This window comes from Canis lupus, chromosome 4, assembly GCF_011100685.1.
Source record: "Canis lupus familiaris isolate Mischka breed German Shepherd chromosome 4, alternate assembly UU_Cfam_GSD_1.0, whole genome shotgun sequence".
Lineage (NCBI taxonomy): Eukaryota > Metazoa > Chordata > Mammalia > Carnivora > Canidae > Canis > Canis lupus.
In genome coordinates this window covers 8,668,944-8,681,302 of record NC_049225.1, presented here as the reverse complement: position 1 = coordinate 8,681,302, position 12,359 = coordinate 8,668,944, and the positions used below count along the sequence as shown (strand labels likewise).

The 12,359-nt window shown below is 40.9% G+C and overlaps 1 long non-coding RNA gene across 1 annotated transcript in view; it reads left to right on the top strand.

Annotated features, from left to right (window-relative positions):
- Positions 1–11,556, top strand: part of LOC111095694 — a 39,283-nt gene extending 27,727 nt beyond the window's left edge. Inside the window, exons 2-3 of the long non-coding RNA XR_005357540.1 lie at positions 7,612–7,861; positions 10,813–11,556. This is a non-coding gene — a long non-coding RNA (uncharacterized LOC111095694). The remainder of the gene's footprint in view (positions 1–7,611; positions 7,862–10,812) is intronic.
- Positions 11,557–12,359: the final 803 nt, after the last annotated feature.

Genomic DNA, 12,359 nt, shown 5'->3' with positions numbered 1-12,359 from the left:
CAAGAGGGTTTTTTCCCCAAAATGCAGTCTGCTTCAACATTAGAAAATTAACCAGTATAATAATACTAAAAAAGAAAAAACCTATAATCATCTCAATAAATGAAGAAAGAGCATGGAAGAAAGAAAGAAATGTAAGACCCACCCACTATTAAAAATTCCAAGCAAACTAAAAATGGCAGAAACTTCCTTAACCTGACAAAGCACATCTATGGAAAATCTATAGCTAACAGCATACTTGATGGTGAAAAACTGAAGGCTTTCTCTGTACCCTCCAGAACAAGGCCAGGAACATTTTTTATCACTTATATTCAATATTTTACTTGTGGTCCCAGTCAGTGCAATAAGCCAGGAAAAAGAAATTAAAGGCCTATAGATTAGAAAGGAAAAAGTTAAACTTCTAAAATTTGTTTATGACATGATCATTGACAGAAAATTCCAAGGCATCTACTAAAAAGCTACTAGGACTAAGTGGATTTAGTAATGTTGCAAAGGTCAAGCTACAAAAAAAAAAAAAAAAAAATATATATATATATATGTATATATATATATTTATTTATTTATTTATTTATTTGAGAGAGAAAGCATGCACACAAACAGGGGTGAGAGTCAAAGGGAGAGAAAGAAGCAGACTCCTCACTGAGCAGGGAGCCAGGCATGGGGCTTGATCCCAGGACCCTGAGCTCATGACCCGAGCCAAAGGCAGATACTTAAAAGACTGAACCACCCAGGTGCCCCAAGACACAAAAATTAATTGTATTTCTATGTACTCACAATGAATAATTGGACATTAAGAAAGTGAAACACCATTACATAAGCATCAACAAATTAAATATTTAGGGAAAACTTTAGCAAAATATGTATAAGACCTGTACACTGAAAACTATAATACACAAGTGACGAAATTAAAGATCTATTTTTTTTTAAAGATTTTATTTATTTATTCACGACAGACACAGAGACAAAGAGAGAGGCAGAGACACAGGCAGAGGGAGAAGCAGGCTCCATGCAGGAGCCTGACATGGGACTGGATCCCTGGTCTCCAGGATCGCACCCTGGGCCAAAGGTGGCACTAAACGGCTGGGCCACTGGGGCTGCCCTAAAGATCTAAATAGAGAGATATACTGTGTTCATGGATTGGAAAACTCAATATTGTTATCATTTCTCCCCAAATTGGTTTATAGTTTCAATGCAATTTCAGTAAAAATTTCTGAAGATTTTGTTTCATAGAAGCTGACAAGTTGATTATAAAATTTATATGGAAATGCAAAAGATCTCGAATAACTCAAAGGATTTTGAAAAAAGAACAGTGAAAGATTCACACTACATAACTTAAAACTTACTATAAAACTACACTAATCTAGACAATGAATATGGCTAAAAAACAAGTATAGAGATAAATGGAACAGAATAGACTCACACGTATGTGGTCAGTTGATTTTATAAAGATACAAAGGCAATTCAGTGGAGAAAGGATACTCTTTTAGTAAGTGGTTCTGGAGCACCTTTATATTCATTTGTAAAAACAAGCCCTTATCATTACCTTGCATCACATATGATAAATTGATTTTAAGTTGATCATAAGCTTAAAGTGAAAACTACTATGATAAAACTGTAAGAACAGCTTTGTGACCTTTAGTTAGGCATAGGTTTTTTTTAGATTAACAGAAAAAGCACAAACCATTAAAAATGGTGATAAATTGGGCTTCATCAAATCTAAAAATTCCTGTTCATCAAATGACACTGTTAAGAAATAAAAGGACAAGCCACAGACTCGAAGAAAATATTTGCAAAGTATCTAGCTAACAGAGGACTTTTGTCTAGAAAATTCCAATTAAAAAATAGGCAATTTGCATAGACCCTTAACCAAGGAAGATACACAGATGGCAAATAAACACATGGAAAGATGCTCAATGACATTAGTTATTAGGGAAATGCAGACAAAAATCTCATGAGATACTACTGCATACTCACATGAATGGTTAAACTTTAAATCTGACAATATAAAGTGTTGCTGAGAATGTGGAACAACTGAAACCCTCAGACATTTCATGTGAGAATGCAAAATGGAACAGTCATTTTGGAAGAAAGTTTGGCAGTTCCTCATAAATCATATACAAATATATCATACAATCCACACTTAGATATTTACCAAAAGAAACAAAAATATATGTCCACACAAAGATTTTAATGTGAATGTTCAGAGCAGCTTTACACATAATTGCCAACAATTGAAAACAATCCATACTGACATCAATAGGTGCACAGATAAATTATGATGTGCACATCTGATGGAATATTACTCAGCAATGGAGAATGAGCCACAGAGGCATGCAACAACAGATGAATCCCAAAAGCATTGCATTCAGTGAAATAAATCAGACACAAAAGTCTATCAATTCTATGTTTCATTTATATGACATTCTAGAAAGGCAAAAATATGATAGGAACAGAAAACAGGTAGTTCAAAAAACAAAAAGAAAACAGGTAGTTCGGGGACTGAATATGGAGGAAGAGAATTGAATGCCCAGGGAGTTTATGGAAGGATGGAAATGTTCTATATGTTGATTACAATGGTGGTTGCACAACTGAATAAATTTATCAAAACTCATTGAGCTGACCACTTCAAAGTGGTGAATTTATTTCATATAATTTATGTCTTTGTTGGTTTTCTATTGCATTTCTGTAAGTCAGATGTCCAGTATTCTGTGGCTGGGGATTGCAAGGCTGAAACCATTGGGTCAGCCAGGCTGAGTTTTTATCTGGACACTCTGAAGAAAAATCTACTTCTAAGCTCATTCTTATCATTGACAGAATTTAATTCCTTGTACCAATAAACATGAGGTCCCCATTTCTTTGCTGGTTGTCAGCTGGATCAGCTCTTGGTCCCTAAAGCCACCTCTGCTCCTTGCCGTGTGGCCCTCTGCATTTTCAAACCAGCATTATTGAATCTCTGACTTCCTACTCTGTGACTAGCCAGAGGAAACCCCTCACTTTAAAGGGCTCATATAGGGACACCTGAGTGGCACAGCAGTTAAGTGTCTGCCTTTGGCTCGGGTTGTGATTCCAGGGTCCTGGGATTGAGTCCCACATCAGCCTCCCTGTGAAGAACCTACTTCTCCCTCTGCCTGTGTCACTGCCTCTCTCTCTGTGTGCCTCTCATAAATAAGTAAATAAATAAAATCTTTTTAAAAAATTAAGGGCTCATATAAAAAGATCAGGCCTGGAGTACCTGGGTGGCTCAGTTGGTTAAATGTCTGACTTTGGCTCAGGTCATGATCTTCAGAGCCTGGGGTTGAGTCCTGCAATGGGCTCTAGGCTCAGCAAGGAGTCTGCTTTTCCCTCTCCCTCTCCCTTTGCCCCCACCCCACTCATGCTCTCTTCCTCTCATAAATAAATAAATAAATAAATAAGATTTTTTTTTTTTTTAAAAAGGTCAGGCCCACCTCGGTAATCTCACTACTTTAAGATCAACTATGTCATACAAATAACCTGAGTATGAGACTAAAATCCATTATATACACAGTCCTGGAAATTATGCAGGGCAAACACATGGCAGTGTCAGGGTGGGGGCCAGCAGGAATTCCTGGAGGCCATCAGAGACTTCTCCCTGCCACAATACTTGAATAAATCTTTCTTTAAAAATTAAATTTCAAGTAATTATACATTTAACATGTTGCCTTTTTGCAAAGGATAAAATTATTTAAATTTGGGACTGTCCCAGAAAATCTGGTATATATTGTTGCCATATGATCTAGTTATTTTCCTGGTACATATGTTAGGATAGGATGGAGAGGGACTAAGCTAACATATTTTGAATGTCTACCATGTGCCAGACACATGCTAGACATTTTACATAAATAAAGCATCAAAGGGCCTCTGATTCAAAGGAAATGTTGAGAGAGAGGGTAGAGGGGAAGGGAAGGCAGGCCCAACTTTCAATGCACAGAGTTGAGAGTGGAAATTTCAGAAAGCAAAACTGGGTCATTGTGGGATTCTGTTTCTAACAAGAAAAAGAAAGGAACCTAAATGAAGCGGGGGATAGAGAAGGAGCCCTAAGTAGCTCTATTGAGTTATCTTGTGGGGGAAGAGGAGAGGGCTTCTTAGCTGGAGTGTCTCAAATGGGTTGCAAGGGTCAGGGGTCAGGGAAAGCCAGAGAGGCCTCCCATTGACCCTGCAAGCTACACCAATGTCGTCATTTTTGAAACGTGCTCTTAGGTGAAAGGTTGAGAAGCGCTGGTCTGAGGGTGAAGACAAAGCTTCTCTAGAGTGAAATAGAACGCAAAGGACTTAGGCAGAATAAAACTATGCCTCATAAAGAAGGGTTCTGGGGTGGGATCTGTCCTTCAATCCCTCATAAGTACTTGGCACATCTTTTCTAAGCTACAAAGCATCAGAGAGATCTAGGATTTAGGTGTTGGAGGACCAATGGCCATTGGTATGCAGACCTGAGAGGAAGGAACAGGACAGGGACTGTGACCAGAATGGGTAGCAGGTTGGTGAACTGCCTGCTACTGCTGCTGGCTGGCCCAACTGTGCCCAAAGCCCCCACAGGTGTTGGCACTAACACCTTACACAATGAGCCCTGTCCAGTACCAAGCTAAGCTGGCCAAGGTGAGATGCTAGAGTGGAGAGGGAAAAGATTCTGGAGTGAGACGCAACGGAGAATACTTCCTGAGTCCACCACGTGCCAGCTTTGAGCGCTCAGGCAAACTATAAAACTTCTTGGAGTCTTTGTCCACATCTACATAACGGGACTGCTGGTAGTGCTTCCTCACGAGGTAGTTGGGAGCAGGACCTGACACTGCTGTCTGCTACAACCCCAGCAAGTTGTGAGCACTCAGTAAATGGGAGCTTGGATACACCTGATGGGGAGGTCTGGAAGTCTGGGGATGTCACACCCTTTGGAGACTGGGGAGACCCCATACCAGTCCTCTGGTGGGTTGACCTATCTGTATATCTGCACTTTAGTCCCCACCTAGCCCTTAACTACCCCCTTTCCTCTTCCCTTGGGATGGGATCCAACCCCTGTCCCTGTGGTTGCTCACGAGTGTTCTTCTTCCAGTAAGACCATCACGCAGAACCACCAGGATGCCTGCTGCACCTTGACCTTGCTCCATCACTGATTTATGTCCCTTAGTTCCAAGGCTGGATTTTTTCCATACTCTTGGTACTCTGTTGGTGGCTGTACTTTAGGGTGCCTTTTCTATACAGGATAAGCCCCTCTGGTTCTGGTTTCTTTCCCTCCTTCTCTATCCTGCACTGCCAGATCTCAGATTGGTTTAGTCCATCTGAGTACTGACAACCAGCTGTCAAGAAACAAATGAAGGCGGCACCAACATACCTAAGTACCAACAGGTGCCCTCCTCACCCTGGAGAGAGAATGTGCTGGGAAGGAGTGTTGGGTGGTAAAGAAGGCAGGAAGAGGCTGCCAGGAGTGGATAGGAAGGGGAAACACATTCCAGGTGGAGCAGCTCTGCTCAGGTGTGCTGGAGGGCAGGGAAGGATTGGGTTGGGCTCGGTACAGACATCACCCCAGAGAGCCACTGATGACTTGTATCTCATCCCTACCTATCCCCTCAAAGCTGCCCTGCCCCTAGTTATATATCCCTTCTCCTAGGCTTTCCCATATCAGAAAGTCACATCATCAACCACCCATATTAAGCAAATATGCCAGCACTTGCCTTGGATTCCTCACTTTGCTTTTCATTCCAATTCACCACCACATCCTGTTGGTTCTACTTGGGAAGTTGTCTCTTATCAGCTCCCTCACTCCCAGTTCCATTCTCACTCCTCTAGTCTACTATTATCATTTCCCTGGACTGTTCCCATAGTTTCCTAAGTCATCTCCCTCACTTTGTTCTCAACTCCTTAATCCATTCTCTGTTCAGCAGCTGCAGTGATTAAAACACACACACACACACACACATTCACATATGACATCACTCTTATGACTGTTTAAAATCCTTCTATTACTTCCTCTGCACTTCTAATACATTTCAATTTCCCATCAGGGCCGCACATCTTAGGAGGATACAGCCCACATTGACTGCCACACTTCATCATATGTCCTCCTCCTTTGCCTATGGGCTCCAGCCCTACTGGCCTCCTTGCTTTCCCAGAACACAAGCCCTTTCTTATCTCCCACTCTAGCACTGGAGGCTCCCTGCTGCTGGGAATGCTCCCTCACACCCACCTGGCTCCTGGAAAGGCTTCTCCAACCAACCATATAAGGAGCACAGACCCTCCTCCAAACTGCTATTTATCCTGGTTGCAGTGTTTTTTTTTTTTTTTCCTTAAAGAATGTTTCATTATCTGCAATTATCTTGCTTTCTGTTTATTTACCTTTTTAAAAAAAATTATTTATTTATTCATGAGAGACACAGAGAGAGAGAGGCAGAGACATAGGCAGAGGGAGAAGGAGGCTTTATGCAGGGAGCCTGATGTGAGACTTGATCCCAGGTCTCCAGGATCACGCCCTGGGCCGTAGGTGTGCTAAACCACTGAGCCACCCGGGCTGCCCTGCTTATTTACTTTTCTGTGGTTCATTCCCTGACTGGAGAGTATGATTTGGAGGACAGAGATCATGCTGGTCTTATTCAGTTCTCTTTACAGAGACTGGCACGTGGAGTGGCACATAGTAGGTCCTAAACTATGCTTGTTAAAAGGAATGAGTGCATGAATTAAAGTAGATAAGTAAGGTAGAGGAAGTGCTGGCCCTGGGGGCTTGCTCAGGGCATGTATGTAGCCTACATTCTTGAACTAGGAGGAGACTGGGGCAGTCTAGAAGGAAGGGGGGGCTTCTCTCAGGCTTGGGAGGGTGCCAGGGCAAGTGTTAGGGGTGTGAATGCCCAAACCCCCAAGAGGGCCAGAGAAGGGCCCCTTCCATGTTCTCTCTGGAGCAGGAGCTGGGCAAAGCCTACTGTGGAGACCAGTATGGGGCTGGGCCAGCCAGGCAGCCTGTAGTCCCAGAGATTAGAACTCAGCCCCATGGGGCCCACTGAGCAATTCATCCCCAGAATCTCCCTCTGTCATTTGTTAGACATTCCAGTACATTCCACTCACCCTTCTCTCTGGCCTCCAGCAGTGGAAAACTCATAAAGGCCTGTTTCACCATACACACATGCATTGTGTGTACCGGCTTCGGGCTGTTTAAGCAGGCCTGGAACTGGCTATATTTCAAAGATGAAGGGATTCTGGTATTTATAGCTTTAGTGAGGACTTTGGGGCTTTTGGATGGAAAACACCACGTAAACTTCGGCTCTTAGAGCTCAGCTGTCTATATGTTCCTGCATATAAAGTGCAATCTAACAGCAGTTCTGGCTGCAACCCTTGTATATAAAGTTGTAACTTGTTCCCTGTGGTCAGCACACAGCTCCTGCTCCTGTTTGTTTAGTCCTGTGGCCAGCACACAGCTCCTGCCCTGTGTACCACTGGGGTCAGCACACAGATCCCTCCCAAGCTGCACTGTGTAGGCATTCTGTGGATTCATGCTTTGTGCTTCTCTTTTCCAAGGAAATGGACAAATCCTCATTAAGTGGAAGAGTGTGTAGTCCAGAAAGCCAAAAGGAGAATTTCTGGCCTTGCCATCATCTTATTCTTTTTTCCCATCAGGTGTTTTGGAAAAATCTCATCACCCCTCGAGTCCCCGTTACCTTGTCTGCATACTGGGTTCAGAAATGATCTGCCTGAAGTTATGATGTGGGGAAACACTCTTAAAAATCCTAGATATCTCCACTAGCAATGCTTTGGTCACCAAGCCTGCTGGAAAAGAAGAAAAGGAAGAGAAAGAATTCAAGACATGAGTTGAGGCTGCCGAAGGGGAGTCAAAAGACAAGAATATTTAAAATGTCAATGGCTGAAGGTATTTGGGGTGGGGCAGGGGCTGCAAAAGGAATAGATGAGTCATAGAGGGAAATGAAGATCTCCTTGTTGGCCAGAACATAAAGTCACAGGACAACTTGTTGAGGGTTTTAAGCCTTCTGGAATATTTATAGCAAAGAAATCAGGAATTTGGCCAAAAAGCCACACATGAAGCCTCTGTCTAAAGTTGGATAACCAGTTGCATTTGAGATGGGAGGCCCAACTCAGTGGCTGAGGGCCATACATGCTGCCATTAATTAAAAGCTCAGGATGTTTCAGGGTGTTACATTCCTTATCTTATCTAAACATTACAAATAGCTCTGGAAAATAGCCACCGACATCCCTATTTTACAGATGCACAAATTGAGGTTCAAAAATGATTGGATTTTTCTTTTTCTTGTAAAGTCACAGAGCTAGTATTTGGTAGCCCGCACTTTCCCTTCCCTATCCCACTGTGGAGTAATATGAGGCAGCCTGGCATGGAAATCCATGAAAATGGCATGGATTCTGGAATCAGACAGGCTCAGGTTTGAACTTCAACTCCAACTACCTATTGGATGAGTGGCCATGGGGAAATTGTCTTGCTTCTTTGAGATTTAATGCCCTCATCTGTAAAAATTGGGATAGTTTCTCAACAAAGCACTAGCAAATGAAATTCAACAACACATTAAAAAAAAAAGTATATACCATTACCAAATGGAATTTATTCCTGGAATGCAAGGATTGTTCAACATATAACAATCCATCAATGTAAAACACAATATTAACAGAATAAGAGAGGAAAAAATGCACATGATCATTTCAATTGATGCAGAAAAAGTAATTGGCATTTAATACCCTCTCATGATAAAAACAGGCAATACACTATGAATAGAAGTAAACTACATTAACTCAATATAATAAAGGTCATATATGAAGAGCCTACAGCTAACATCATACTCACTAGTGAAGGACTGAAAGCTTTTCCTCCAAGATAAAGATTAAGACAAAGTTGTACACTTATACAACTTCTATTTAACATACCTCTAGGAGCCCTAGTCAGAGAGTTATTATGCAAGAGAGATAAACAAGAAGCATACAAAAGCATGAAAAGGAAGATGTAAAATTATCTCTGTTCATAGATGACATGATCTTATATGTAGAAAACCAAAAGACTACACACACTACACAAAACTGTTAAACTAAGAAGTGATTTCAGAAAGTTGCAGGATACAAAATCAAAACACAAAAATCAATTGCATTTCTATTCACTAACAATGAACAATCCAAACAGGAACTTAAGAAAACAATTCCATGTACAGTAGCAACAAAAAGAATAAAATATTTAGGAATAACTTATCCAAGGAGGTGAAAGACTTATATGCTGAAAACTACAGAATAGAGGTGAAAGAAATTAAAGAAGATACATATAAGTGAAAAGACACCCCATATTCATGAATTGGGAGACTTAATATCATTAAGATGTTAGTACTACTCAAACTCATCTAAGATTCAATGCCATCCCTCTCAAAATCTTAATGGCAGTTTTTGCAGAAATAGAAAAATTCATTTTAAAATTGATATGGAATATCAAGGGACCATGAACAGACAAAATAATCTTGAAAAAGAAGAGCAAAGCTGGAGGAGTCACATTTCCTGATTTTAAAACTTGCTACAAAGCTATAGTAATCAAAACAGTGTGGTAATGGCAGAAAGTCAGACATATGGGCAAGGCAATAGACTAAAGAATTAAAAAACAAATTCCAGCAAATGTGGTCAAAAGATTTTCAACAAGGGTGCTGAGACCATTCAATAGGGAAAAAGCAATCTTTTCAATAAATGGTTTTGGGAAAACTGGATATCTACAAGCAAAAAGAATGAAGTTAGACCCTTACCTTACACCATATACAAAAATTAGCTCAAAATAGATCAAGGACCTAAGCTTAAAGGCTAAAACTGTAAAACCATTAGAAGAAAACAGAGAGGAAAAGCTTCATGATATTGAATTTGACAATTATTATTTTTTTGGATAGTCATGAAAAGCACAGGCAACAAAATCAAAAATAGAGAAATTGGACTGCACCAAAATTAAAAAGTCCTATACAAAAAAAAAAAAAAAAAAAAAAAAAGTCCTATACATCAAAGAACACAATCAATGGAGGGAAAAGAGCCCAGATTGGAGGTGCTATTCCTAATCTCCAGTAATGGAGATGCTATTTGCAAATCATGTAATTGATAAGAAGTTAATATCCAGAATATATAGAGAATTCTTACAACTCAACAACAAAACCAAACAATTTGATTAAAAATGGGTGAAGGACTCAAATAGACATTTCTCTAAGAAAATATACAAGTGAGAAAAAAAATATACAAGTGGCCAATAAATGCATGAAAAGATGTTCAACATCATCAGACAGGGAAAGGCAAATCAAAACCAGGTTCCTTCAGGACATTATGCTAAGTGAAATAAGCCAGTCACAAAAAGACAAGTACTGTACAATTCCACTTTTATGAGGTATCTAGAGAAGTTACATTTATAGAGACAGAAAATAGAATGGCTCTTGCCAGGGTCTGGAGGAAGGGAGGAATGAATAGTTAATGGTTAAGAGTTTGTTTCAGTTTGAAAAGATGGAAGAGTTCTGGAGTTGGATGGTGGTGATGGTGGCCCAACAACATTAATGTACTGAATGTCACAGAGCTAAACACTGAAAATTGGTTAAGATGCTAAGTGGTGTTATGTGCCATTTTACCACAATTAAAGAACTGAGACAGTAACCTGTACCTTGCAGGATTGTTGTGAATTCTGTGGGAAAGGTCTTGCTCACTCCCTGGCACATGATAGGTTTTTAATACGTGCTAAGTTTCATTCCTTTTCTTTTAACAGTGAACGTAGAACTCACCAGGTTCTCGACAACCTGATTCAAGAAAAATAAACTGTTTTCTTCATTATTTTTATTGGTAATCTCCCACCAGGCCCATATCTGTGTCTCAAGGGAGGACTCCACATTGAAGGAGCACTCGAAAGTGTAGATCACAGCCAAGCTGCTCAAACTCTGTTCACACCGTACAGGTGTTGAGTGGTACCCGTTGGACCAAAACACCTGCTACTGGAACGAAAGGCAATCTTATTCCTGCGTTTTCCAGCCAAAGATGAGCTGGGATTCTAGAAGTTCCCAGAGGGAGTTGAAATGAACAAACTATGGGAGGAAGAGTTACCTAAGTCAAGATCCAGGAATTGGATTGTCTGCCTTTCTGCTGGTCGGGCCTTTGCTGTTGGAACACCTAAGCTGACACGCAGAGCCACTTTCTCTGTAAGAAAGGTGGAGGCTACCAAGATGGAGGCCAGTAGAAATCTTTTTCCTATGAGATTTTCTTGGGTATATTTTCTAGGAACACTAGACACAATGAATGCTCATTTGATCACAGTACTTTTATTGACTTGCCGCATTAGTTAGCTTGGGCAGCCATAACAAAATGGCACACAGAATGGTGGGCTTAATCAACAGAAATCTATTTCTTACAGTCCTCGAGTCTGGGAGGTCCAAGATCAAGGTAGGTTCATCTAAGGCCTCCTCTCTCAGTTTGGAGGTGGTTGCAATCTCACTGTGTGCTTATGTGACCTCTTCTTTGTGCACGTGTGGGGAAGGTGGGAGAGCAAGCTCTCTGGTATATATTCTTATAAGGATACAAATCCCATTGGATCAGGGCTCAATGCTTATGGCCTCATTTAACCTTAATTATTTCCTTAGAGGTTCCATTTCCAAATACTACCACACTGGGAGTTAAAGCTTCAGCATATCAATTTTGGTGTGTGTGGGGGGGCGGGCGGCGAACACAAACATTCAGTGCATAACACTGGCAACTCCAGGAACACCTGGTCCCAGAGGGTGAACACACTTTCCCAACTGACATTAGGAGGCCCATGCAGACCCTTTGGCAAGTGATGTGCATGAAGCTCTGACTTAGGGACTCCCTTTACACTTAACAGAAGGTAATTAATGCTGATGGAAGTAGCAGAAGAATCCTGGAATTCTCTGGGTACCTATTCCACAATATAATAACTCTGGGAGTGCCTGAGTGGCACAGTAGTTAAGCATCTGCCTTCGGCTTAGGTCATGATACCAGAGTCCTGGGATCAAGCCCTGCACCCAGCTCCCTGCTCATCAGGGAGTCTGCTTCTCCTTCTCCCTCTGCCCCTCCCAGCCACTTGTGTCCTCGCTCTCTCAAATAAATAATTATATATATATCCTCAGTATCATCATCTCCAGAAGGGGTAAAATTATATCTGCCCTGTATCTGGTTGTTGGGAGTAAAATGAGATGTAGCATATGAAAAGCTCCCTAAATTTAAAAACTTGTACAAAATTTCAGGCAATTATTATTGTAGTATGATATATAGGACATGAAATTTACCATTTAGCCACTTGTAAGAATATAATTTAGTGGCATTCAATACATCCATAATCCATATTGTTGTGTAACCATCACCACTAGCTGTTTCCAGAAATTTTTCATCATCCT